Source organism: Nycticebus coucang, chromosome 17 (genome assembly GCF_027406575.1).
Source record: "Nycticebus coucang isolate mNycCou1 chromosome 17, mNycCou1.pri, whole genome shotgun sequence".
In the NCBI taxonomy this organism is placed as follows: Eukaryota; Metazoa; Chordata; class Mammalia; order Primates; family Lorisidae; genus Nycticebus; species Nycticebus coucang.
In genome coordinates this window covers 37,913,267-37,939,711 of record NC_069796.1, presented here as the reverse complement: position 1 = coordinate 37,939,711, position 26,445 = coordinate 37,913,267, and the positions used below count along the sequence as shown (strand labels likewise).

The 26,445-nt window shown below is 44.4% G+C and overlaps 1 protein-coding gene and 1 non-coding gene across 5 annotated transcripts in view; both read right to left on the bottom strand.

Moving 5' to 3' along the window:
- The window catches only part of MATR3 (matrin 3), a 45,032-nt gene extending 38,158 nt beyond the window's left edge, over positions 1–6,874 (bottom strand). The window contains exons 1-3 of one of the 4 annotated variants that reach the window (XM_053566412.1): positions 6,853–6,874; positions 3,481–3,532; positions 2,541–2,609 (exon numbers count right to left, since the gene is read on the bottom strand). The gene's annotated coding sequence lies outside the window, so the exon portion shown is untranslated. Of the gene's footprint in view, positions 1–2,540; positions 2,610–3,480; positions 3,533–6,597; positions 6,614–6,852 lie in introns of those variants that run through there. The other 3 variants (XM_053566417.1, XM_053566413.1, XM_053566419.1) reach the window with 3 other exon arrangements.
- On the bottom strand, positions 2,684–2,884 carry LOC128569404 (small nucleolar RNA SNORA74). The gene has a single exon (XR_008375359.1). It is a non-coding gene; the product is annotated as a small nucleolar RNA SNORA74 (small nucleolar RNA).
- Positions 6,875–26,445: the final 19,571 nt, after the last annotated feature.

The following is a 26,445-nucleotide window of genomic DNA, read 5'->3' as shown; positions in this document are numbered from 1 at the left end:
TTTTCTCTGGTCACATGTCCAGGGCTGGAGTTGTAACAGAGAAATTCTTTTTTTTTTTTTTTTTTTTTGAGACAGTCTCACTTTGTCACCCTTGGTAGAGTGCCGTGAGGTCATAGCTCACTGCAACCTCACACTCTTGGGCTTAAACAATTCTCTTGCCTCAGCCTCACCTCTAGCTGAGACTACAGGTGCCTGCCACAACACCTGGCTATTTTTTGTTGTTGTTGCAGCCAGGAAATCGCACTAATTCATATTCACTCCACTCTTCAAACTAGCCCTGGTACTCAAGTATTTCTGCATCTGGAATTCTGTTTGGATTATAATTTATCAAGCTGTTTTAATTTTTTTGTTGTTTAATATATTTTATGTGATTGTATATATTCTCCAGAATTTTTATTTTTTTATTTTTATTTTTTATTTAATTTTTTTTTTTTTTTTTTTGCGGTTTTTGGCCAGGGCTAGGTTTGAACTGACAACCTCCGGCATATGGGGCCAGCACACTTCTCCTTTGAGCCACAGGTGCCACCCTCTCCAAAATTTTTATTTTCAGTTTTTCTTCACCATCTGTAAAACTTCATGGAAGGAATGTTTAGGATGCATAGCAGTCATAACAAAATTGTTGGGTTTTTTGTTTTTGAAAGTCTCACTATGTCACCCTTGGTAGAGTGATCTGTCATCACAGCTCACAGCAACCTCAAACTCTTGGGCTGAAGCAATTCTTTTGCCTCAGCCTCCCAGCTAGCTGGGACTACAGGCGCCCACCACAACGCCCAGCTATTTTTTGTTGCAGTTGTCATTGCTTAGCCAGCCAGGGCTGGGTTCAAACCTGCCACCCTCGGTGTATGTGGCTGGTGCTGTAACCACTGTGCTATGGGATCCGAGCTAAAATTGTTGGATTTTATTATTATTATTTTTTGGCCGGGGCTAGGTTTGAACCTGCCACCAAATTGTTGGATTTTAATATTATGAGTACACTTGGAGGATTCTATGTCCACACATACATTAAACATGCTATAGAGTTCTCAGCATTTTAAAGTTAAAACCAGAAGCATTAATGACATTAGAATCCTCCCCCTCCCCAAGATAGGAATGCTTCATATCTTGATTAGACAGGTGCGTTGTTACACATATGTACACATTTTCCAAAACCCATTGAACTTAAGATTTGTGTGTGACTGTGTATGTTATACTTCAATTTTTTTGAATTTAAGGAAATAAAACCTTTTTTTTTTTTTTTTTAGACAGAGTCTCATGCTATTGCCCTAGGTAGAGTACCAGGGGGTCACAGCTCACAGCAATCTCAAACTCTTCGGTTTAAGCAATTCTCTTGCCTCAGCCTCCCAAGTAGCTGGGACTGCAGGCACAATGCCCAGCTATTTTGTTGTTGTTGTTGTTGTTATAGTTGTCATTGTTGATTTAGCTGGCCCCGGCTGGGTTTGAACCTGTCAGCCTCGGTGTAGGTGCCTGGTGCCCTATATAGCCAGTTTTGGAAAGACAAAATTTGTTAGAGTGAATCCTTTCTTCAATGAATCTTAGGTCTTCTGCTTGAAACCTGATCCGCTTTCTACACCTGATTCCAGCTGATCTTGGATAAGCATTGCCCTTATGTTGTCTTCAACTCTGATGCAGCAAGAGGTTCTCTGGTCCTCTGGCAGATATATAACTACAGTTCAGATATGCACTGACTCATTTGTTTGCATAAGGCTCTACTGCCATCTGATTATTGTGCAGAGGAAAGTTAAACTTTTTCAACTGAATATGTTTTCTTTTCTTTTTTTTTTTTTTTGTAGAGCCAGAGTCTCACTTTATGGCCCTCGGTAGAGTGCCATGGCCTCACACAGCTCACAGCAACCTCCAACTCCTGGGCTTAAGCGATTCTCTTGCCTCAGCCTCCCAAGTAGCTGGACTATAGGCGCCCACCACAATGCCTGGCTAATTTTTGGTTGCAGTTTGGCCGGGGCCGGGTTTGAACCCGCCACCCTGGGCATATGGAGCCGGCGCCCTACTCACTGAGCCACAGGCGCCGCCCTGAATATGTTTTCATTCTTGTGAGACAGAGTCTCAAGCTGTCACCCTGGATAGAGTGCCATGGCGTCATAGCTCACAACAACCTCAAACTCTCCGGCTCAAGCGATCCTCCTGCCTCAGTTTTTCTATTTTTAGTAGAGACAGGGCCTCGCTTTTTGCTCAGGCTGGTCTCAAACTCATGAGCTCAAGCTATCCACCCACCTTGGCCTCCCAGAGTGCTAGGATTATAGGCATGCGCCACCATGCCTGGCCTCATAACTTTTTTTTTTTTTTTTGAGACAGTCTCACTTTGTTGCCCTCAGTAGAGTACTATAGCGTCATAGCTCACAGCAACTTCAGATTCTTGGGCTAAAGCAATTCTCTTGCCTCAGCCTTCCAAGTAGCTAGGACTACAAGTATCCACCTCAACACCTAGCTACTCCCTCATGACTTTTTAAAACATAATTTTCTAAGGTTTTCCACCCATTTGAGCTGTGGTAATTTAATTAGGTCCTACACAACAAAAAGATTACCTGTGTGGTGTCACAGTGCTGTCAGAGATCTGAGGTCCTGATGGAGGCAGGTTTTTCAGGTGAAGACATCTAGGATTCAAGGATATAATGTAACAATGACAGGCTACCCCTACAACAGGTTCTTTGCTAACAGAAAAAAAAAAATTGTTTGCACCTAGACTAGGACTAACTCCACAGGAGGAGTCATTCCACTCTCAGAGGTGCAAAGCACTACCCAAAGGTACTTGGCCAAACCACCAAAACAGTGCTTGGAGCCAAACCTCAATAAGGACAGCACTTGCTCTTCCAACAGTGTAACACCATCACAGGCATCACATTACCCTGGACAGCTGACAACTGCTGGTTGTCCTGAAATAGCTTTCTCAGTTGTTTCAGATACCTAGGCATCCCAGGTAGAAGACAATACAGTCATGGAAGCACTGGTTATAGATCCTTATCAGGAGTGGGGGAACCTATAGCCTTGGAGCCACAGGTGGCCTTCTGGATCCTTGAGTCCAGGCTTTTGAGTGAATGCAAATTTTACAGAAAAAAGCTTTTTAGTAAAAGGATTTGTTCTGTGATGTTTGGATTCATTTGGGGAGCCATACTTGGGGACCTGGGGGGCCTTTTCAGTACTTTCAGAGAGTTCCTATCATATGGTAGGCACTGGGATTGTAATCTAGCAGTGAACAAAGCAAGACATGCTATATTTTTTACCTCATGAAATTTACAATATCCCTATAAATTTTTCAGTTTTGGAATGACATTCATAATGTCAAAGATCTTACATGCCTTTACAGAAACCAACAAAATCCTACTCAGCTTTTCACAACCCCAGGTGCTGAATTTGTTGGGGGCAATATCAATAAATTTGCCTCCCAATTATTTCCTGATGGATACCAACTAGCCAACATGCTGTGCAAGGGTGGTAATCAATGTAGGAATGAAGAAGGACATTTACCTGAATACTGCAGACTACGTGCCTGCCACTATTTTCTTACTTTCAAGTCATCCTAAAAAAGACAAACAATAAGCTTTAGTGATCTATGTGATATGGCACAGAACAGTGACACTAACAAGTAACAATGCATGTGCATTTCAAAATTGCTGATACTAATTTTTTTTTTTTTTTTTTAAGAGACAGAATCTCATTTTATCACCTTTAGTAGAGTGCCATGGCATCCCACGGCTCACAGCAACCTCCAACTCCTGGGCTTAGGTGATTCTCTTGCCTCAGCCTCCCGAATAGCTGGGGCTACGCCACAGTGCCCAGCTATTTTTTTGTTGGGGCTTGAACCCGCCACCCTTGGTATATGGGGCTGGTGCCCTACCCACTGAGCCACAGGCGCCACCCCATAATAAATGTTTTTACCACAAAAATATCATAAGTACATGAGGTGATGGATTTGATAATTAGCCTGATTTAATCATTCCACAGTGTAAACATATTAAAACATCCCATTAAATCTCATACATATATACTATATGCATTTTTGTTCCTGTTTTTAAATAAATATCTTTTGCTCTCCCCTTTGTTTAACTTCTTAGCAAAGAAGTTGAGAAGCTTAGTGATCTCGACATTTCATCAACAACAACAAAAAAAGACAGACTTAGTATAGTTCCTTTTTTTGTTATTTGGCTCTGAGAAATGGTATATTTCCCATGAATTTTACTGTACATACTCCATCTAAAATAGCAGATCCTAAGGCCGCTTATTTGTAGAGGTAGAAACAATGCTGTGTGCCACTTACCATAGTTTCTATATCCTCAAGAATTATTTGCCCTTTGCCTGTAAGTACCACAAAGCTTTGATTCCCCCAGGCCCTATAGGGATCACTAGTCTTAAAATCCCTAAGTAAAAAGCTATTTAAAATTAATACCGGGCGGCACCTGTGGCTCAAGGAGTAGGGTGCTGGCCCCATATACCGGAGGTGGCAGGTTTAAATCCAGCCCAGGCCAAAAACTGCAAAAAAAATAAATAAATAAAAAATAACAATAAAATTAATACCTAGGGGAGGGCGCCTGTGGCTCAGTGAATAGGGTGCCAGCCCCATGTACCGAGGGAGGGAGGTGGGCTTAGGTGGGTTCAAGCCTGGCCCCAGCCAAACTGCAACAAAAAAATAGCCAGGCGTTGTGGCGGGCACCCATAGTCCCAGCTACTCGGGAGGCTGAAGCAAGAGAATCACTTAAGTCCAAGAGCTGGAGGTTGCTGTGAGCTGTGACGGCACTCTACCAAGGGCGACAAAGTGAGATTCTGTCTCTAAAAAAAAAAAAAAAAAAAAAATTAATACCTGAGGGGCGTCTTTACCCACTTGTCCTGGTAATGGAAGCTGATGTGCCATCTATGGTGAAACTATCCTGCTTTGTAGACTTTCTAACTCTGTAAACCTATTTTTCTCTTCCTCAGTAAACTCTATTTCACACTTGCCTTAAAAAAAAAAAAAAGTATTCTCCCTACTATGAGGCCTAACACTTGAGGCCTCATACACTCAACTTTTAGTAGGGAGAATACTTTTTTTTTTTTTTTTTTTTTTTTTTTGTAGAGACAGAGTCTCACTTTATGGCCCTCGGTAGAGTGCCGTGGCCTCACACAGCTCACAGCAACCTCTAACTCCTGGGCTTAAGCGATTCTCTTGCCTCAGCCTCCCGAGTAGCTGGGACTACAGGCGTCCACCACAACGCCCGGCTATTTTCTTGTTGCAGTTTGGCCGGGGCCGGGCTTGAACCCGCCACCCTCGGTATATGGGGCCAGCGCCCTACCGACTGAGCCACAGGCGCCGCCCGAGAATACTTTTTTTTTTTAATATCAATAGCATGCGCTAAGCAATTGCAACAGGAGCACTGGGAGAATACTTTTAAACGAAGGCCAATTGATGGAACAAAACAAGCATTGATAAGCAATTCCCGTCTCCTAACATCCTCACCAGTTCCTTCTCTGGAAACTAGGATGCTACTTTTCACAGGAGGAACTGAGAGGCATTTCTCCTTAGAAAATTAGTATTTCAATACAAAATCACCGTAAGGAGGACCCGATATTTCCTACTTTAAAGGAGCAACAACTCTGTTCATTCCTGAAAATGATTACGAATAATTAACAGAAATATACTGTCAGTCCAAAGCAGAAATTACTATGGCTGTAGCTAGGGCTAGTTCCCAAAGCCTCTGGACCAATTTATACTTTTATAGTTCATCAAAGGCTAGAAAAAATAACCGTTATTTTAAAGCACATTCACATTTCCCTAATAGGGCATCTCACAGATATTTTAACTATGAAATCCCTCTACAAAGGGATCATTACTGGGTTTTATGGTAAGAGAGAGGGTGCCATGCACTTTGATTTCAGTGTAATTAACAAAAAGCATTTTTGAGCACTTAGTAAGCACTAAAAACGAAATTGTGACATTCCCCCACTACTGTAATCCATTCTCTGCATGGATTACTTTTGTCCTGTTTCTACGGTGTGATTCAAGTAACTTCCTTATAGCCAAATCTGTTGGACCAGAACCACTCTGGAAAGTCTGGACTATAGTTTTCTCTCTGCAAGTCAGGCTCTTGCAGATTTAACTTTCATCGATAAGCAATTATGCTGGCATCCTGGCATAGTCAACACAGAGTTGGCATGAACCTGGCCCAGAATGCCAACCAGCTACTGGCTGCTATTCTCCCAGCAGTGTAACACTTGCCTAGGTACAAGGGCAACCTAGGCAGCTGCCTACAGCTGGGGCGAAAGGACTCGGATAATACCTTCCGACCCAGCAACTTCCCGAAGACGGAGCTGGTATAAAGGGAAACAATTTGGAACGGCCTTCCGTAACAAGTACAGCAGGGTGAAGGTAGTTGGGGGGTGGGGTGGGGTGGTGAAGTAGGAAGTGAAGGTGGAGGGGTCGAAGGGTTTGATGTTGGAGTCGAAAGAGGTAAATGGTATGGAGGGGGAACAGGAGGAGCCAGAAAGGGAAATGAAGAGAGATGGCTCTTTGTTCGTTCGCTCTAAAAATGAATGTAAAATAGCCTGCGCCTTTTCAGGAGCTTAAGTTGAGGGGGTAATCCAGTTCCACCCAAATACTTGCTCCTCACAAACCTTCTCAAGTCCCTGGACCTTGGGCCTGGTGAGCGAGATTCTGGGGGTTCAACTCTAGGTGACTCCATAGGGAGAAGAGGAACGGCAGAAAACGAGACGCGACCATCGTTTCCCAAATCTCTTCAAAATGCCTTCCAACTTGGGATCACCTGCGAACAAACCCCAATTTCTTCCCAAGTCCCGGCAGAAACCTCTCACACTGATTCTTTCCTGGGGCTAGTAAACCTCCGAGGCTTCTCCCCTCTGGGCGCTTACCCGCGCACGTGTTCGGAGCTCTGCAAAGCGCACCAAGCCCATCAGATGCGGCTGGGGAAAGGGCAGAAGAGAGCCAGAGATAGCCCCGCCCCGGAACGGCTGCTGGGAGGAGCTTCAGCGGGCGGGATTCGGGAGCCCCGCCCAGGAAAAGCCGGGTTAAAATGAGAGTGCGGAGGTAGATGGAAGTGTATGCTTCGCTTAAAAAACAAAAAAAAGATTAAGGTTCGGCGTCACAGTGGTTATGGCGCCAGCCGAACCCAACCCCAGCTAGCTAAAACAACGACAACTGCAACCAAAAAATAGCCGGGCGTTGTGGCGGGCACCTGTAGTCCCAGCTACTGGGAGGCTGAGGCAAGAGAATAGCTTAAGCCCAAGAGTTTGAGGTTGCTGGTGAGCTGTGACGCCACAGCACTCTGCAGAGGGGAGGGCGACATGGTTGAGACTCTGGCTCAAAAAAAAAAAAAGGATTAAGGCTTGGCGTCCGTAGCACAATGGTTATGGGGTTATGGCGCCATGGCGCCAGCCACATGCACCGAGGCTGGCGGGTTTGAGCCTGGCAAAGGCCTGCTAAACAACGACACCTGCAACAAGAAAATAGGCGGGCGTTGTGGCAGGCGCCTGTAGTCCCAGCTACTTGTGAGCCTGAGGCAAGACAATCTCTTGAGCCCAAGAGTTTCAGGTTGCTGTGAACTGTGATGTGACAGCACTCTACGGAGGGCGACATAGTGAAACTCTGTCTCAAAAGAAAAAGAAGGGAAAGAAAAGAAAGGGATTGGGAGAGACGGGCGGTGCATGTGGCTCAAAGGAGTAGGATGCCGGCCCTATATGCCAGAGGTGGTGGGTTCAAACCCAACCCTGGCCAAAAACTGCAAAAAAAAAAAAAGAGAAAGAGAGAGAGAAAGGCTTGGGGTCCCAACAATGGCTTTGTTTGTTGAACTCTAATCCCATTTCTTTTTATTCTTTGAGACAGTTTCAAGTCCCGCTTTTGCTCAGGTTGATCTGTAACTCATGAGCTCAAGCCTCCTAGAGCGCTAGGATTACAGGCCGCGGTGGAAGGATCTCTTGAGCTCAGGAGTTACAGACCAGCCTGAACAAGAACGGGACCCCGTCTCTACTAAAAATAGGAAAACTAGCCAGGCGTTGTTGTGGCACCCTTAGTACCAGCTACTCAGGAGGCAAGGGGATCACTTAAGCACTAGAGTTTAAGGTTGCTGTGAGCACTCGACTCAGGGTGACAGAGTGAGACAATGTCTCAAAAAAAGAAAAAGAAAAAGAAAAAATGCTGGTTGGGTTTCTCTGCTAGACTTGCCCTGCCCCGTGGCACAATCAGCTAAAGTGTCAGGTTACCAGGATTTCTTTTGTACACTAAAACTTACTTTCTCCACTAGCTAGAGTCACTAAGATTGTCCTCTTAAACAGATGATGAAGATGGAAGCCCAAAGAGGGAAGGCTGCCAGCGGTAACTCCTAGTCTAATTCTACAAATTTTAGAGTCCCTCCCACCCCCCACCATCCTATAGGCTCTGCTTATCTACTGTACCTGGCACCTTTGCCAGGCAAGCCCCTGGGAACCAGCCACTGCCCTTGGCATTTGCCAATGTGTTTTATTATCTTAGCTCTTTTGTAATGAAAAATGTGCTTCCCCTGCACCTGAACCCTTGCAAACCTCTTCTGAAAACCAAACAAAAAAAAAACTCAGAGCCCCAAATTGATTCCAGCAAGATACCCTATATAGCGCCAAAAAGCCACTGGAGAAGAGGCAAGGAGAAATCCTCCCCAGTTTTGGACATAGGCTCTGGAGGAGAAAAGTCTTACTAAGTACAGTAATTTTAAAAGTCACGTGATCCTTGCGGGCAGCAGCTGTGCTTTGCAGTTAAATAGGAATGTTGCTGTGGCTGAAAACTGCTACCATAATCAATGTCTGCATCTCCTTGTCACAATGTGTTCATAAAAGAGGTTATGAGAGCTATAAAACAGGGCAGATTGGGTTAGTAATTGTCCTGTGGAGTTCTGATAAAGGAGAAATTGCATTGGCATCTCATATATTTTGCTTATTTTCCTTCCAAACACACAAAGTGGAAAAGGCAAAGCTACCCTAAGGATTCATGAAAAGGAAAGATGAGGGGTATGTGTGTAAATGTGTGCATGTATGGTTTCAGAGAAGGGAGAGGAAGTAATTAAGGATAGGGAGATGTGAGGGCCTTCTGGGAGAGAGGGACTAATAACCTGGTGATGTTTGGATTCACAAATTAGTCCAGTAGAAGGTACGATTTGTACAGAAGCCTTATGTGAGTAAAGCTGCCAGGAAAGCCTATTTGTTTGTTTGTTTCTTTGTTTGAGACAGACTCTCACTATGTCACCCTCAGTAGAGTGCTATCGCGTCACAGCTCACAGCAACCTCAAACTCTTGGGCTTAAGTGATTCTCTTGCCTCAGCCTCCCAAGTAACTGGGACTACAGGCACCTGCCACAACACTCAGCTATTTTGATGTTGTTGTAGTTGTTATTGTTTAGTAGGCCCAGGCCAGTAAAATTCTTTGTAATCCAGGCTCAAACCTGCTAGCCTGTGTGTATGTGGCTGGCGCCCTAACCACTGAGATACAGGCACCAAGCTAAAAGCCCTGTTTTTATGCACTATGAAAATATGGTCACCTTTTTTAGGTATAGGCCATCTACTTCTCTTTGGAGAAAAATCTGTATGTGTGATTTCCTACTTAAAAACCCTTCCTAGGGCGGCGCCTGTGGCTCAGTGAGTAGGGCGCCGGTCCCATATGCCGGAGGTGGTGGGTTCAAACCCAGCCCCGGCCAAAAACCACAAAAAAAAAAAAAAAAAAAAAACCCTTCCTAGTAATTATACGTATGATTTCCTACTTTAAAATCCTTTGTAGTCTCTGCTCAGCACCTGTAACTTAGCGGCTAGGGCACCAGCCACATGCACCAGAGATGGTGGGTTCCAATCCGGGCCAGGCCTGCCAAACAACAATGACAACTACAACCAAAAAATAGCCAGGCATTGAGGCAGGCGCCTGTAGTCCCAGCTACTTGGGAGTCTGAGGCAAGAGAATCGCTTAACCCCAAGAGTTTGAGATTGCTGTGAACTGTGATGCCATAGCACTCTACCAAGGGCAACATGGTGAGATTCTATCTCAAATAAAACAATAAAATAAAATAAAATAAAATCCTCAAAAAAGAGAAAAGAACTCTTAGGCGGTGCCTGTGGCTCAAGGAGTAGGGTGCCAGAGGTGGTGGGTTCAAACCTGGCCCCAGCCAAAAACTACAAAAGGAAAAAAAAAAAAAGAACTCTTAAGTTCTAGACCAGACTGAGTCAGAGCAAGACCTCTAAAAATAGCCAGGCATTGTAGCAGGTGCTTGTGATGCCAACTACTAAGGAGAATTGCTTGAGCCCAAGAGTTTTTTTTTTTTTTTTTAGAGACAGTCACATTTTATCGCCCTCGATAGAATGCTGTGGCATCACAGCTCACAGCAACCTCCAGCTCCTGGGGTTAGGCAGTTCTCTTGCCCGGCTATTTTTTTGTTGCAGTTTGGCTGGGGCCAGTTCAAACTCACCACCCTCAGTATATGGGGCCAGCGCCCTACTCACTGAGCCACAGGTGCCACCCAAGCCCAAAAGTTTGAGGTTGCTATGAGCTCTGACGCCACCGCACTCTACAGAGAGTGACAAACTGAGACTCTGTCCCAAAAAAAGAAAAGAAAGAAAAATCCTGTGGGGCGCAGTGATTCATGCCTGTAATCTCAGCACTTGGGGGACCAAGGCAGGTGGTTTGCCTGAGCTCACAGGTTTAAAACCAGCCTGAGCCAGAGTGAGACCCCCATCTCCACTAAAAATAGAAAAACTGAGGCAAGAGGATAGCTTGAGCCCAAGAGTTGAGGTTGCTGCCTACCCAGGGCAACAGCTTGAGACTCTATCTCAAAAAAAAATCCTTCGTAGTCAACTTTTTTGACCTCCATTCTTTTAAATTCTGTGATTCATTTTGATGAGTTGATTCATATAGTCTTTTACATTCATAATATCAACTACCTTTCTATTTTTTTTCATTGATCATTTTCTTTATTCAGATACTTGAGTGTACCTTTAATACCACAGGGATAGAGTACTTTTTTGTTTCTTATTCTTGCAAAAACAAAAATCATTCTTGCAAAAACAAAAAACAGAAATAATAACAAAAAATAGGGGCCAGATGCAGTGGCTCATACCTGTAATCCTAGCACTCTGGGAGGCCAAGGCAGGTAGATTGCCTGAGCCAGAGCAAGACCTCGTCTCTAAAAATAGCCATGTGTTGTGGCAGGCGCCTGTAGTCCCAATTACTCAGGAGGCTGAGGCAAGAGAATCGCTTGAGTTGGACGTTGCTTCGAGCTATGATGCCATAGCACTCTACTGAGGGCAACAAAGTGAAACTTTCTCCAAAAAAGAATAGAAGGGAACATAGCTAGGGAAAAAATGCAGCCAGATGGAATGCAAAGGATTAAGGCAAGTCCATTCACTCTGAGTTTGATCTCCTAACTAAGAAGCCGATCCCCGATCCCAAGTGACATCAGGTCCCTAGGCTTCTTGCCTTCCTTTCCCTTTCTCCTCCATCTATTGTTGTGTTCTTTTCTCTCCTTGCTGCATTTTGTCCCTAAAACTGCTCTTTCCTTTATTCCTTGGATGGAAGTCACAAGTAGAGAAATATTTAATCATTTGTTCAATCAATCAGTCAATCATTCAACATTTACTGAGCATCTATCATGTGCCACGCCCTGCTCAGGTACTACAGATAAAGAGCAATTGAGAATCCTGCCTACCTAAGTTTACATCTTAGTGGGGAAGCATGGCAAGTTCTATAAGTCATGCTTGGGCAGCACATTTGTCAGAGGGCAGCTAACCTAGCCTGCGGGGTCAACGAGAGTACTAGAGATTGCTATATTCTCCCTAGCTGATCCTAAGGGCTTAGAGGAAGGACCCCCTTCTCCATTCCTATACTCCTCTTGCAGCTATGTACTAGCTTCCCAAATTAGAGTAGGGTCCTGCAGTTGTGTTTGTTACTTCTCAAAAGCATAGTTTGGTTGGCAGGGATATGAAGTAACTGGAACCTACATATGCTACTACTGGGAGTACATAATGGTACAGCTGCTTTGGAAAATAGTCTGGCAGTTCCTTAAATGATTAAATGTAGAATTACTTTATGACCCGGCAGTTCTACTCCTAGGTACACACTCAAGAGAAATGAAAACATATCCACACAAAAACCCGCATACAAGTATTTATAGCGGCATTATTCATAATAGCCAAAGGTTGGGAAAAAACAAATGTTCATTAACTGATCAATGGATAAACAAAATGTGGTACAGCCACACAGTAGAATATTATTCAATCATAAAAAGAACGAAGTTCTGATTCATACTACACACATCAATGAATCTTGAAAAATTAAGTTAAGTTTGGCCAAGCACAGTGGCTCAGGTCTGTAATCCTAGCACTCCGGGAGGCCGAGGCAGTGGAATGCTTGAGCTCAGGGGCTCAGCCTGAGCAAGAGTGAGACCCCATCTCTAAAAGAAAAATAGTCAGTCATTGTGGCTGGTGCCTATAGTCCCAGCTACTTGGGAGGCTGAGACAAGATCGTTTGAGCACAGGAGTTTGAGGTTGCTATGAGCTATGATGCCACTGCACTCTACACAGAGTGACAAAGTGAGACTCTGTCTCAAAAAAAAAGAAAAATTATGTTAAGTTAAACAAGCTAATCACCAAGGATTACATATAAATGTCCAGAATAGGAAAATCTCCAGAGACAAAGTAGGTTAGGGATTGTTGAGGGCCAAAAGGGGCACAAAAAGGGGTATATATATATATTTTTTTTTAATTTAATTGAATTGTATTTTATTTTTTTGAGAGAGTCTCACTATGTTGCCCTTCGTAGAGTGCGATGGTGTCACAGCTCACAGCAACCTTCAACTCTTGAGCTCAAGTGATTCTCTTGCCTCAGCCTCCCAGGTAGCTGGGACTATAGACACTGGCTATTTTTTTGTTGCAGTTGTCATTGTTGGTTAGCTGGCCTAGGCTGAGTTTGAACCCACCCAATGTTTGGTGCCGTAAACATTGTGGTATGGGTGCCGAGCTAAGGATTTCTTATTGAGGTGATGAAATCTTCTAAAGTTGGTGATGGTTGCACACCAATTTTTATTATATTTGTGAATATTGTATACTTTAAATGGATAGACTATATGGTATGGGAATTATATTTCAAAGCTGTTAAAACAACAACAATGAAAAGCATGCTTGGGACATGAAAAATCTGCAATTCTACTTATAATTGTGGGCTGCAAGGGCAATGTTAATTTTAAGGACTAGAACGGAATTTTTTTTTTTTTTTTTTGTAGAGACAGAGTCTCACTGTACCGCCCTCGGGTAGAGTGCTGTGGCCTCACACAGCTCACAGCAACCTCCAACTCCTGGGCTGAAGCCATTCTCTTGCCTCAGCCTCCGGAGCAGCCGGGACTATAGGCACCCGCCACAACGTCCAGCTATTTTTTGGTTGCAGTTTGGCCGGGGCCGGGTTTGAACCCACCACCCTCGGCATATGGGGCCGGCGCCCTACTCACTGAGCCACAGGCGCCGCACTAGAACAGAATTTTTGTGTGTGTCCTATAGCCTCTCAGAGGTCCTTACTGGGTCTGTGGAAAAACACCTGGGCCAGCAGCACAGATGCCAAGGGTAAGACTGCATTCCCCTGCTTCTCATCCCTGACTCAACTTCCTCATCATGACGCATTTTAACATTTACAACATAACTGCCATTAAGAAAGTATATAGGGGATGGCGCCTGTGATTTAGTGAGTAGGGCGCTGGCCCCATGTACTGAGGGTAGCGGGTACCACCAGCCCCAACCAAACTGCAACAACAATAAAAAATAGCCAGGCATTGTGGCAGGTGCCTATAGTCCCAGCTACTCGGGAGGCTGAGGCAAGAGAATCACCTAAGCCCAAGAGCTGGAGGTTGCTGTGAGCTGTGACACCATGGCACTCTACTGAGGGCAACCAAGTGAGATTCTGACTTAAAAAAAAAAAAAAAAAGAAAGAAAGTATATAGGACCTGAATGTAAGAGGATCTCAGACGTGTTGCAAAAGTTTTTAAAGATCATTAATTAAATTATTTTTGACAGAAGTTCAAAGCACAGTAAATATATTCTCTTTTTTTACTTTTTTTTTTTTGTAGTTTTTTTTTTTTTTTTTTTTTTTTTGCAGTTTGGCCAGGGCTGGGATCAGGTTCGAACCTACCACCCTCAGTATATGGGGCCGGCGCCCTACTCACTGAGCCACTGGCACTGCCATTTTTCTATTTTTTTTTTTTTTTTTTACTTTTTTTGATCAACATAATTTAAGTGTGTTGTGGAAGTTTAACTACAGGTTTAAGTGTGTGGTGAGATAAAAAAGGTTGAAAAACACTACTCTATATAAACAAATAACAAATAAAGCTCTTTAGACAATAGGCATTGTGGTACAAAGAATCATTGCAAGGCAAGCTGGGATTCTGGGCTCCCTTTACAGCAGTAGGGAAGGATCATGGTGACATCAGAGCCAGACCAATTCTCACTCCTTGGAGTTGAGCAAGTTCCAGGACTTGGCTTCCTCCTCACATGCCTTCAATCACCCTTTCATTTGTAGGCTCAATTTGTTATTCTATTTCCATACCCCTCATTTTCTCACCACCCCCACCCTCATAGTGTCCAAATCGTCCCTCCAGTACTGAAACCATTTGCCGGAAATTGATTAAACTGAGCACATGGGAAATTACAGAGGAGATTTCACTTGTCACTTAGGCTCAAGAATAGAAAGTAATATTAAAAGGACAGTGGCAAGAGGCTATTTTTATCTTGCTTGTTTGTACAGAGTTTTCTTATCTTGCACTCTTTAGTTCTCTTTCTGGCTACCTCTCTTCTTTGAACTAAATGTTGGCCTTTTAAATCTTGGTCCCAGTTTCTCTCATCTTGCTTTTTTGAGTCTGCTTCTTCTTTTGTTGTTATATCACCCTGGGTAGAGTGCTGTGGAGTCACAGCTCACAGCAACCTCAAACTCTTGGGCTCAAGTGATTCTCTTCCCTCAGCCTCCCAAGTAGCTGGGACTATAGGTGCCTGCCACGACACCGGCTATTTTTTTGTTGTAGTTATCATTGTTGTTTAGCAGGTTTGAATCTGCCAGGCCCAGTGTATGTGGTTGGTGCCCTAGCCACTGAGCTACAGTGTCAAGCCTTAAGTCTGCTTCTGATTTCATCATTCATTCATTCATTGAACAGACATTGAGTACCTACCATGTGGTAGGCCCTGTGCTGGGCGTTAGAAGGGATGCAATGATGAAAAAGACACAGTTCTTACCCTTATGTAGATTACAGTCTGATGAGGTGGACATCAGGGAGAATGGATTCAGATTTGGTCACAGGAAAGCCTTGAGGGAGTTACTTGCACCTTTTTGGGGTGGGGGTGTGGGGGTTGGTTTCTTGGCTAGGCTAGAGAGTTTAGTGTCTTCATCATAGCTCACTGCAACCTCAGATTCCTGGGCTAACTGATCCTCCTGCCTTGGCCTCCCAAAAAACTGGAACTATAGATGTGCATTCCCATGTCCAGCCAATTTTTCTAGTTTTTGTAGAGATGGGGTCTTGCTCTTGGTCACGCTGCTCAAGCTGCTCCCTAACTCTTAACCTCAAGGGATCCTCCTGTGCTGGCCTCCTAAAATGCTAGGATTACAAGAGTGGGCATCAGACCTACTAGTATCTTTCTGATGCTAAGTTTACCATCCAATAAATGGGCATGTAGAAGTAGCCAGAAGCCCAGGATGTTTATCAGATAATAAACTAAATATCGCATGGGCAGTGCCTGTGGCTCAGTGGGTAGGGCACTGGCCCTATATACTGAGGGTGGCAGGTTCAAACCCGGCCCCAGCCAAACTGCAACAAAAAAATAGCCAGGCGTTGTGGCGGTGCCTATAGTCCCAGCTGCTTGGGAGGCTGAGGCAAGAGAATTGCCTAATCCCAGGAGGTGGACGTTGCTGTAAGCTGTGACATCACAGCACTCTACCCAGGGTGATAAAGTGAGACTCCGTCTCTAAAAAATAAAAAATAAATAAATCAAATATCTCACAAGTAATGTAAGGAAATAAAGATCTAGGTTTCTTTGTGGTACATACAGAAACCCCTTGTGTAGAGAATGTGGATTTGGAGTCAGATGCAGACCTTATTCTGACTCTGCCACTTACTTTTTAGCTGTCTGTCTTTTAGGAAAATGACCTCTGAGGCTTGGCGCCTGTAGCTCAGCAGCTAATGTGCCAGCCACATACACCAGAGCTGGTGGGTTCGAACCCGGCTTGGGTCTGCCAAACAACAATGACAACGGGGCGGCACCTGTCGTAGCCGGCCCCATATACCGAGGGTGGTGGGTTCAAACCCTGCCCCAGCCAAACTGCAACCAAAAAATAGCTGGGCATTGTGGCAGGCGCCTGTAGTCCCAGTTGCTGGGGAGGCTGAGGCAAGAGAATCACATAAGCCCAAGAGCTGGAGGTTGCTGTGAGCCGTGTGATGCCACAGCACTCTACCGAGGGCAGTAAAGTGAGACTCTGTCTCTACCAAAAGAAAAAAAAAAAAAAAAACAATGACAACTACAACCAAAAAATAGCCAGGCATTGTGGTGGGCGCCTGTAGTCCCAGCTACTTGGGAGGTTGAGGCAACAGAATTGCTTAAGCCCAGGAATTGGAGGTTACTGTGAGCTGTGACTCCACAGCACTCTACCCAGGATGACATAGTGAGACTCTGTCTCAAAAAAAAAAGAAAAGAAAAGAAAATGACCTCTGGACCTCAGTTCCTTCCCTTATAGTATGAGAATAGTAATCTCTATACTGTAGGGTTGTTGTGAGGATTTTTTTTTGAGACAGAGTCTCAAGCTCTGCCAGCAAAATGCCTGGCTTTTTTTGGTTGAAGATGTCATTGTTGTTTGGCAGGCCTGGGGTCGGTTTGAACCCGCCAACTCTGGTGTATGTGGCTGGTGCCTTAGCCACTTGAGCTACAGGCACGGAGCCGATTTTTTTTGAGACAGAGTCTCACTATGTCGCCCTCAGTAGAGTGCTGTGAGGTCACAGCTCACAGCAACCTCAAACTCTTGGGCTTAAGCAATTCTCTATCCACAGCCTCCCAAGTAGCTGGGACTACAGGTGTCGGCCACAACACCCAGCTATTTTTTTTGTTGCAGATGTCATTGTTGTTTGGCTGGCCCAGGCTGGGTTCGAACCTGCCAGCCTCGGTGTATGTGGCTGACATGATGACCACTGTGTAATAGGCGTTGAGCCTGTTGTGAGGATAAAATGAGATGTCAGATATAAGGGATCATGCAGGTACTCAATGTATGTCACTTCCTTTCCATTACTTTCCTATCCCACCATTGAATCCCACAATTAAAAATAAATAAATAAAAATAAGGCACTCAAAAAAAATTAAATTAAAAAAATGAAAAAAAAGAAAAGAAAGAAAAGGGCAGCACCTGTGGCTCAAAGGAGTAGGGTGCCAGCCCCATATACTGGAGGTGGGGGGTTCAAACCTGGCCCTGGCCAAAAACTGGAAAAAAAAAAAAAAAAAGAAAGAAAAAATAAGGCACTCAGGCATTCTTTTTGAGCATTTTTAATTAAAGAATAGAGTAGTCTAGCTATTTCACTATATCCAGGAATTCAGAGTCTGAGAAAGCCTATAATTCCTAAAAAGCCTCAAAGCTATCTGAGAGTTCCAGGTTTAGGTTGAGCCAATATTGGTTCTATTCTTTCTTTGCCCAAAGCTCTCTTTCCTTGTGAAAGTTGAAGACCCAAATCATGCACTTCAGGTACACATAAGCTTTGGAAACTTTGTTCCCACAATCAGCTAGAAAGTTTAACAGAGCTTGGGTTGCTTTGTGGCATTCCTCTGCATCTGGTGTTCCCAAAAGAATGTCATTTACATACTGAATAAGAGTCACTGTGTAATATGAGAAACAACTCAAGTTTTGGGCTAAGGCTTGTCCAGACAAGTGAGGGCTGTCACTAAATTCCTGAGGTAACACAGTCCATGTAAGCTGGGTGTTCAGAGGGGTCTTCAAAAGAAAAAAGGTATTTGGAATTCTCATGAAAAGAAATGCAGAAAAAGGCATCTTTTAAGTCTAGGGCTGTGAAACAGGCAGCTTTTCAGTGATTTGAGATAATAAAGTATATAGGTTGGGAACTATAGGTTGGAGAGGCATGACTGCTTCATTTATAATGTGGAGGTCTTGGCTCAGTGCCTGTGGCTCAAGCAGCTAAGGTGCCAGCCACATACACCTGAGCTGGCAGGTTCGAATCCAGCCTGGGCCTGCCAAACAACAATGATGGCTGCAACCAATATAATGTGGAGGTCTTGTACTAGTCTCTAAGTCCCGTTTGGGCAACCAATATAATGTGGAGGTCTTGTACTAGTCTCTAAGTCCCGTTTGGCTTTGGCATTCCTAGATTAGGAGTGTTACATGGACTATTGCAATGTATTAAAAATTTCTGTCGCGGGCGGCGCCTGTGGCTCAGTCAGTAGGGCGCCGGCCCCATATACCGAGGGTGGCGGGTTCAAACCCGGCCCCGGCCAAACTGCAACCAAAAAATAGCCGGGCGTTGTGGCGGGCGCCTGTAGTCCCAGCTACTCAGGAGGCTGAGGCAAGAGAATCGCTTAAGCCCAGGAGTTGGAGGTTGCTGTGAGCTGTGTGAGGCCACGGCACTCTACCGAGGGCCATAAAGTGAGACTCTGTCTCTACAAAAAAAAAAAAAAAAAAAAAAAAAAAAAAAAAAAAAAAATTTCTGTCGCTTTAGATTCTGAATTATGAGTATTAACCCATTCTTAACTTCTGCTTTTAGGGGGTATTGTTTTTGATTGGGATAGACGGTGGGATTTTTCAACTTAATTTGGACTGGTTGAACATATTTTGCTCTTCCCACCTGTCCCTCGACAGCCCATACTTCTGGGTTAATTTCTGTCTCTAATAAGGGAAGGCATGGTATATGTTCTTGTCCCATATTCATATAAATGGTAGTTAGTATGTTCTTCCCTAAAGGGGTACAGGACTTTCGGGCATGATTAGGAGTCGTGAGGTCACCCCAATTGCAGCTTAAAGGCTGAGAGAAGAATTTAGTAACTGACTTTCTAGACACCCCCTGTATAGTTACAGATAGAAGACCAGGGTTAGAGAGGAGTACAGAAGAGGTGCTCCAGTGTCCAGAAGAAATTCTGTCTCCTGACCCTCCACTATGAGGCAGACCTGGGGCTCTTGAGGGGTGATGACACAAGCCATGAGCAGTCCAGTTGAGGAGGTTATGGGGTCACTGTCCCAGGGGCCTTCACCTCTGGATATAGGCTGTCCTCCAGTGGTCACCCTTGCATTCTGGACAAGGGCCCAGTAGCTTGCCCTACAGGCAGTACTGGTGGGAGCAATCTCTCTTGAAGTGACCAGTCCGACAACATTAGAAGCATTTGTTCTTAGCTCCTCTGGCTTCCCTCTGCCCCTGAATGGCACTCCCATTTGTCAAAGTGCCAATCCCAGAGCTGCTTTCTTTTTTTTCCTCTTCTTCCTGATCTCAATGATAAAAAACCACTGTGACTATTTTAAGAAGATTCTCCATGTTATGATCAGGGTCTAGAGCCAATTTCTGGAGTTTCCTCTAAAGTCTGGGTTGCTTGAATAAGTTTATCTTTTAAAATAATTTGGCCCTCTAAAGAGTCAGGTAATAAATTGGGTGTGTTTTCTCTAAAAATAGCCCGGGCATTGTGGCAGGTGCCTACAGTCCCAGCTACTTGGGAGGCTGAGGCAAGAGACTCACTTAAGCCCAGGAGTTTGAGGTTGCTGTCAGCTGTGACCCCACAGCACTCTACCAAGGGTGACAAAGTGAGACTGTCTCAAAAAAACTGTCTTTACGTGGGGTATCTTTTCCTTTCCTAAGAGGACATTCTGCTATCAGTATTGGACATGAACCACAAATCACCCCACTTTCTAGCCTCATCTAAGACTTCATTTTTCTCACTCAAAGTCAAGTTTGCTCTAGTAGTAGCATTATATCTCTCCAAGAGAGGTCAAAGCTTTGTCCGAACCTTTGGAGAACATCTGGGTCGTCAGAAAGGTTGTCCTACATCAACCTTTCCTAAATCTTCCAGAGAAAATGGAGGGAAGAGGGCGGCGCCTGTGACTCAAAGAGTAGGGTACCGGCCCCATATGCCGGAGGTGGCGGGTTCAAACCCAACCCCAGCCAAAAAAGAAAGAAAGAAAATGGAGAGAAGACTCACACATTTCCCCTCTCACCACCTGCAGTCTCGACTAAGGTACACAAAGAAGTATACAGTTGCTTTCTGGCAGGGGGAGGTCCCAGTAGAACTAGAATAAACTTTATAGTAGACTCCTTCTTGGGATTTTCTTTCTTTCTTTCTTTCGAGACAGAGTCTCACTTTGTCACCTTTGGTAGAGTGCTATGGCGTCACAGCTCACAGCAACCTCAAACTCATGGGCTCAAGAGATTCTGTTGCTTCAGCCTTCCAAGTAGCTGGGACTACAGGCACCTGCCACAATGCCCGCCTATTTTTAGAAATGAGATCTCTTTCTCAGGGTGGTCTTGAACTCCTGAGCTCAGATATTTCACCCACGTTGGCCTCCCAAAGTGCTAGAATTACAGATGTGAGACACCATGCCCGGCCTCTTCTTGGGGTTTTCTAAGGGCATGGAGGAAGGTGCAGGAGAAGTAGATGGTGGGTTTGAACTAGGGGGTGACAGCATCTCTTTCAGGAAGATGCCATTTGGGGAAGTTACTACTGCCAGGAGAGCAGGATCTAACTGACAGGTTTTACATAGTTGGGGATTATCTCTGAGAAAAAAGAAGCTTGCACATAGGTAATTCAGACCATTTCCCCTCTTGTTTACTATAATAAACACTCTGATGGTTATTATCCACCATTGGTGAATCGATACTCAGGCCAGGCCTGGATGCAGAAGAAAACCATACATTCTTTTTTCAGAGTCTGGGGATCGAACATGTCCCAGTGCTTCAGAATATAGCCCAGCAGGGTGTTCCGGCAGCACAGGCTGAAAAATCAGGTACCCAGTGTCCACAGTGGTCCCACCTGATGAAAGTTCTCTTGGCAAGAGAAGAGACCTGGGTGTTCTCTTAGTCAGGGGTTCTCAAACTACAGCCCACGGGCCACATGAGGCAGTGTGATTGTATTTGTTCCTGTTTTGTTTTTTTACTTCAAAATAAGATATGTGCAGTATGCATAAGAATTTGTTCATAGTTTTGTTTTTTTTTTAAACTATTATCCAGCCCTCCAACGGTCTGAAGGACAGTGAACTAGCCCCCTGTTTAAAAAGTTTGAGGACCCCTGTTTAGATAGAAAACATTACCCATCTGTGGGAAAGAACAAACATCCAGCATCTTAATCGATCCCACCCTGAGTTCCTGGGTTGTCAAAGCATCCTCTGACCAACCCAGGAAGCCTTCCAGCCAAACAAAAGGAAGTGACCTTCTGATGCTTGGGGAAGAATCCCTGAGGAGAGTGGTCTCCTTAGCCCCTGTGCTTGTCTGGATTTAGCCACAATTACCAGCGTAGCCCTTTGCACCTGTGGGCTTTCCTGTGCTTATCACTTGCCAGCAGCACAGCCTGAGAAATCAGGTATCTAGGAACCTGGTCCCACCTGATGCAGGTTCTGCCCCTTTCTGCACCTGCACAGAGTATATATCTGTCAATCAAGGTGCGTATATACCTGCCAATCAAGGTGGAGATGAGACCTGCCCTGGAGAAAACAGCTGCTTGGTGCTCACATGTGTATTCCTTTTTTTTTTTTGTAGAGACAGAGTCTCACTTTATCGCCCTCGGTAGAGTGCCGTGGCGTCACACAGCTCACAGCAAACTCCAACTCCTGGGCCTAGGTGATTCACTTGCCTTAGTCTCCCGAGTAGCTGGGACTACAGGTGCCCCCACAATGCCCAGCTATATTTTTGTTGCAGTTTGGCCGGGGCCGGGCCAGGTTTGAACCCTTGGTATATGGGGCCGGCGCCATACTCACTGAGCCACAGGCGCCGCCCACACACGTATATCCCTTTATAATTTTACGAGCTTTTTCTAAATTACCAGTAACAAATGAAAATAAGCTTCTTATCATGATTAGGTCTTAAATGCTATGTTTTCCACCCTCCTTTCTTTCCCAAAAGTTAGTAAGGCAATAATAATTAAATTCAGTCAAAAAATCAAGGTTGAGAGACATTTAAAAATGTCCACATCACAAAATCTCAAAACTGCAGATGCTGGCGTGGATGTGGAGAGAAGGGAACACTTTTACACTGCTGGTGGGACTGCAAACTAGTACAACCTTTCTGGAAGGAAGTATGCAGAAACCTCAAAGCACTCAAGCTAGACCTCCCATTTGATCCTGCAATCCCATTACTGGGCATCTACCCAGAAGGAAAGAAATCCTTTTATCATAAGGACACTTGTACTAGACTGTTTATTGCAGCTCAGTTTACAATCACCAAAATGTGGAAACAGCCTAAATGCCCACCAACCCAGGAATGGATTAACAAGCTGTGCTATATGTATACCATGGAATACTATTCAGCCATTAAAAAAAATGGAGACTTTACATCCTTCGTATTAACCTGGATGGATGTGGAAGACATTATTCTTAGTAAAGCATCACAAGAATGGAGAAGCATGAATCCTATGTACTCAATTTTGATATGAGGACAATTAATGACAATTATGGTTATGGGGGGGAAACAGAAAGAGGGAAGGAGGGAGGTGGGTGGGGCCTTGGTGTGTGTCACACTTTATGGGGGCAAGACATGATTGCAAGAGGGACTTTACCTAACAATTGCAATCAGTGTAACCCGGCTTATTGTACCCTCAATGAATCCCCAACAATAAAAAAAAAATGAAAAAATGTTTGCATTATGGGCGGCGCCTGTGGCTCAGTGAGTAGGGCACCGGCCCCATATGCTGAGGGTAGCGGGTTCAAACCCAGCCCCGGCCAAACTGCAACAAAAAAAAATAGCTGGGCGTTGTGGCAGGCGCCTGTAGTCCCAGCTGCTCGGGAGGCTGAGGCAAGAGAATCGCGTAAGCCCAAGAGTTAGAGGTTGCTGTGAGCCGTGTGACGCCACGGCATTCTACCCGAGGGCGGTACAGTGAGACTCTGTCTCTACAAAAAAAAAAAAGTTTGCGTTAGAATTAGTTACAACTATCTGAAGTCTTTGGAAAACCTGGAATGCCTTTGAACCTTTCCATTTACACTAATATACCAGAAAAAATCAAATACCCAGGATCATTTTCTTTACCATTTTCATTTTTAAACTTTTTCTTTCTTTCTGAATTTTTTTTTAAAAAATGGGCAGTGCCCATAGCTCAGTGGGTAGGACGCCAGCCACATACACCCCGTTGGCGGGTTCGAATGCAGCCTGGGCCAGCTAAACAACAATGACAACTGCAACAAAAAAATAGCCAGGTGTTGTGGCAGGTGCCTGTAGTCCCAGGTACTTGGGAGTCTGAGGCAAAAGAATCACTTAAGCCCAAGAGTTTGAGTTTGCTGTGAGCTGTGATGCCACTGTACTCTACCAAGGGGCGACATAATGAAACTCTGTCTCAAAAAATAAAATAAAATAAAATAGGGCAGCGCCTATGGCTCAAAGGAGTAGGGCACCGGCCCCATATGCCAGAGGTGGTGAGTTCAAACCCAGCCCCGGCCAAAAACTGCAAACAAACAAACAACACACACACACACAAATAAAAATTAAAATAGACACTGACTTGTAGCCTAGGATTTAGGGCCATTCTTGCCTCAGAGGATTGCCTGGGGTTTGCTTTGTAGCCTCCGGGTCACCCAGAGAAACCGTGTTTGGGAGTTTTGTTTGGAGCCAACTACTTGGCTTCTAACCATTAACATAGTTCAGCTTTTTACTCAAACACGCTAAAAAGCAAATTGAGTTTAATTTTGCAGTGAAAGGCAATGAAAAGAGCTTTTTTTTTAGAGACAGAGTCTTACTTTGTCGCCCTCAGTAGAGTGCTGTGGCATCACAGATCACAGCAACCTCCAGCTCTTGGGCTTAGGCTATTCTCTTGCCTCAGCCTCCGGAAGACTTTTTTTTTTTTTTTTTTGTAGAGACAGAGTCTCACTTTATGGCCCTCGGTAGAGTGCCATGGCGTCACACAGCTCACAGCAACCTCCAACTCCCAGGCTTAAGCGATTCTCTTACCTCAGCCTCCCGAGTAGCTGGGACTACAGGTGCCCGCCACAACGCCCAGCTATTTTTTTTTTTTTTGGTTGCAGTTCAGCCGGGGCGGGGTTTGAACCCGCCACCCTCGGTATATGGGGCCGGCGCCCTACCGACTGAGCCACAGGCGCCGCCCTTTTTTTTTTTTTTTTTTTTAGAGACAGAGTCTCACTATATTGCCCTTGGTAGAATGCCGGAGCAACCCAGTTCACAGCAACCTCAGACTCTTGGGATTAAGAAATTCTCTTGCCTTAGCCTCCCGAGTAGCCTCCCAAGTATATAGGTGCCCACCACAATGCCCGGCTATTTTTTTTGGTTGTAGTTGTCATTGTTGTATGGCAGCCAGGGCTGGATTCAAACCTGCCAACTCCAGTGTATGTGGCTGGCACCCTAGCCACTGAGCTACAGGCACTGAGCATAAAAAGGACTTTTTTGAAACACACTTATAACATCTGAAAAATATTAGAAAGAGATAGTACAAACTTAATTAAATATATAAAGCAAGTCTTTACCAACACTAAAATAAAGCATGCAAACTACAAGGAAAGAGAGAGAGAGCAGCAGGGGTCTGTAGAGATAAATAGAAGTTTGGGACCAAGAAGACTTGAGCAGATAGTAAAAGAGCTAGGAGAGCACATTTTTAGAGGGCCCTCCAGTGCTGTGGGGTCAGAAGCATTCCTGGGAACCCCAGGACCTCCAGTGCTACTTCTTTGCTTTGCTTGGCTCTCAACCAGAGAAAAGGAGTGGATACAGAATGGGTTCAGAAGCCTTTTTAACATTTCCTTTGGCTCCTTTCTTTTGGAGCTAAGGGAAATCAGAAAGTTTATTCTTCAGGCTAGGTGAGGTGGCTCACTCCTGTAATCCTAGCACTCTGGGAGGCCAAGGTGGGTGGATTGCCTGAGCTCACAAGTTCGAGACCAGCCTGAGCAAGTGCGAGACCCCTGTCTCTAAAAAAGAGCTGGGCATTCAATAGTTAGAGATTGCTGTGAGCTATGATGCCACAGCACTCTACCAAGGGTGATAAAATGAGACTCTTTCTCAAACAAAAACCAACAACATAAAGTAGCCAGGCATTGTGGTGGCCACCTGTAGTTCCAGCTACTTGGGAGGCTGAAGCAAGAGAATTACTTGAGACCAAGGGCTTGAGGTTGCTGTGAGCTATGACAACACAGCACTCTACTAAGGGCAACAAAGTGAGACTGTTTAAAAAAAGAAAAAGAAAAAAGAAAGTTTATTCCTCAACAGCCTTTTACCCATGACCTGGAGGTCAACAGCTGCACTATGCACTTTTAGGGACTGAGGGACATCCAAACTATTAGTCTCCATTATATGATTATAGAGAAAAACAGGATACAGTTAAGTGGTTCCATTGCTTACCACAGATTTTCAATCCTGGATGATGGCCCCAAAATATGTCACCAGGATTTCTTTCTTCATTAGGTCCTTGGTCTCAGGGATTCAAAGAATGAACCCACGGACCACAGATCAGTGGTAAGATAGGATTTTATTAGACAGAAAGGAATACAGAAGGAATAAAAGCGGAGCAGAACTTCTGGCAAATGGGAAGACCCAAGTTGGAGGACTTTCCCCTGGGTCCTTTGTCTAGAGGTATATGTTGTCTGGAGAATTACATTTTGGATAGGACTTGGTAAGTGGAAAAACATCTTTTCAAAGTCAATGAGTGTATTAATAAATGAATGAATGCAGTCCCTCCACTAGGGCAAGGTTATTAGGGCTTTGCAGGTCAACAGCTGCACTTTGCCCTTTTTTTTCTCAAGGGAGGGATTAGGGTGTGTGCTCTCCACTCATGGTGGAACCACCCAAAACGTTTCAGGCTGTTTTTTTTTTTTTTTATGTTTTTATGACATTCTTTTCTTTTTTTTTTTAATTTATTTATTTTTTATTGTTAAAACATAGCTGTGTATATTAGTGCAATCACGGGTTACAATGTGCTGGTTTCATATACAATCTGAAATATTCTCATCAAACTGTTCAACGTAGCCTTCATGGCGTTTTCTTAGTTATTGTATGTAGACATTTGTATTCTGCCTTTAGTAAGTTTCGCCTGTACCTATTCTAAAATGCACCGTAGGTGTGGCCCCACCCATTACCCTCCCTCTGCCCTAACCTCCCCCCTCCCTTCCCCTTCCTTGGCCCTTTCCCCATAGTCTTGTGCTGTAGTTGGGTTATAGCCTTCATGTGAAAGCTATAATTTAACTTCATAGTAGGACTGAGTACATTGGATACTTTTTCTTCCATTCCTGAGATACTTTGCTAAGAAGAATATGTTCCAGCTCCATCCATGTAAACATGAAAGAGGTAAAGTCTCC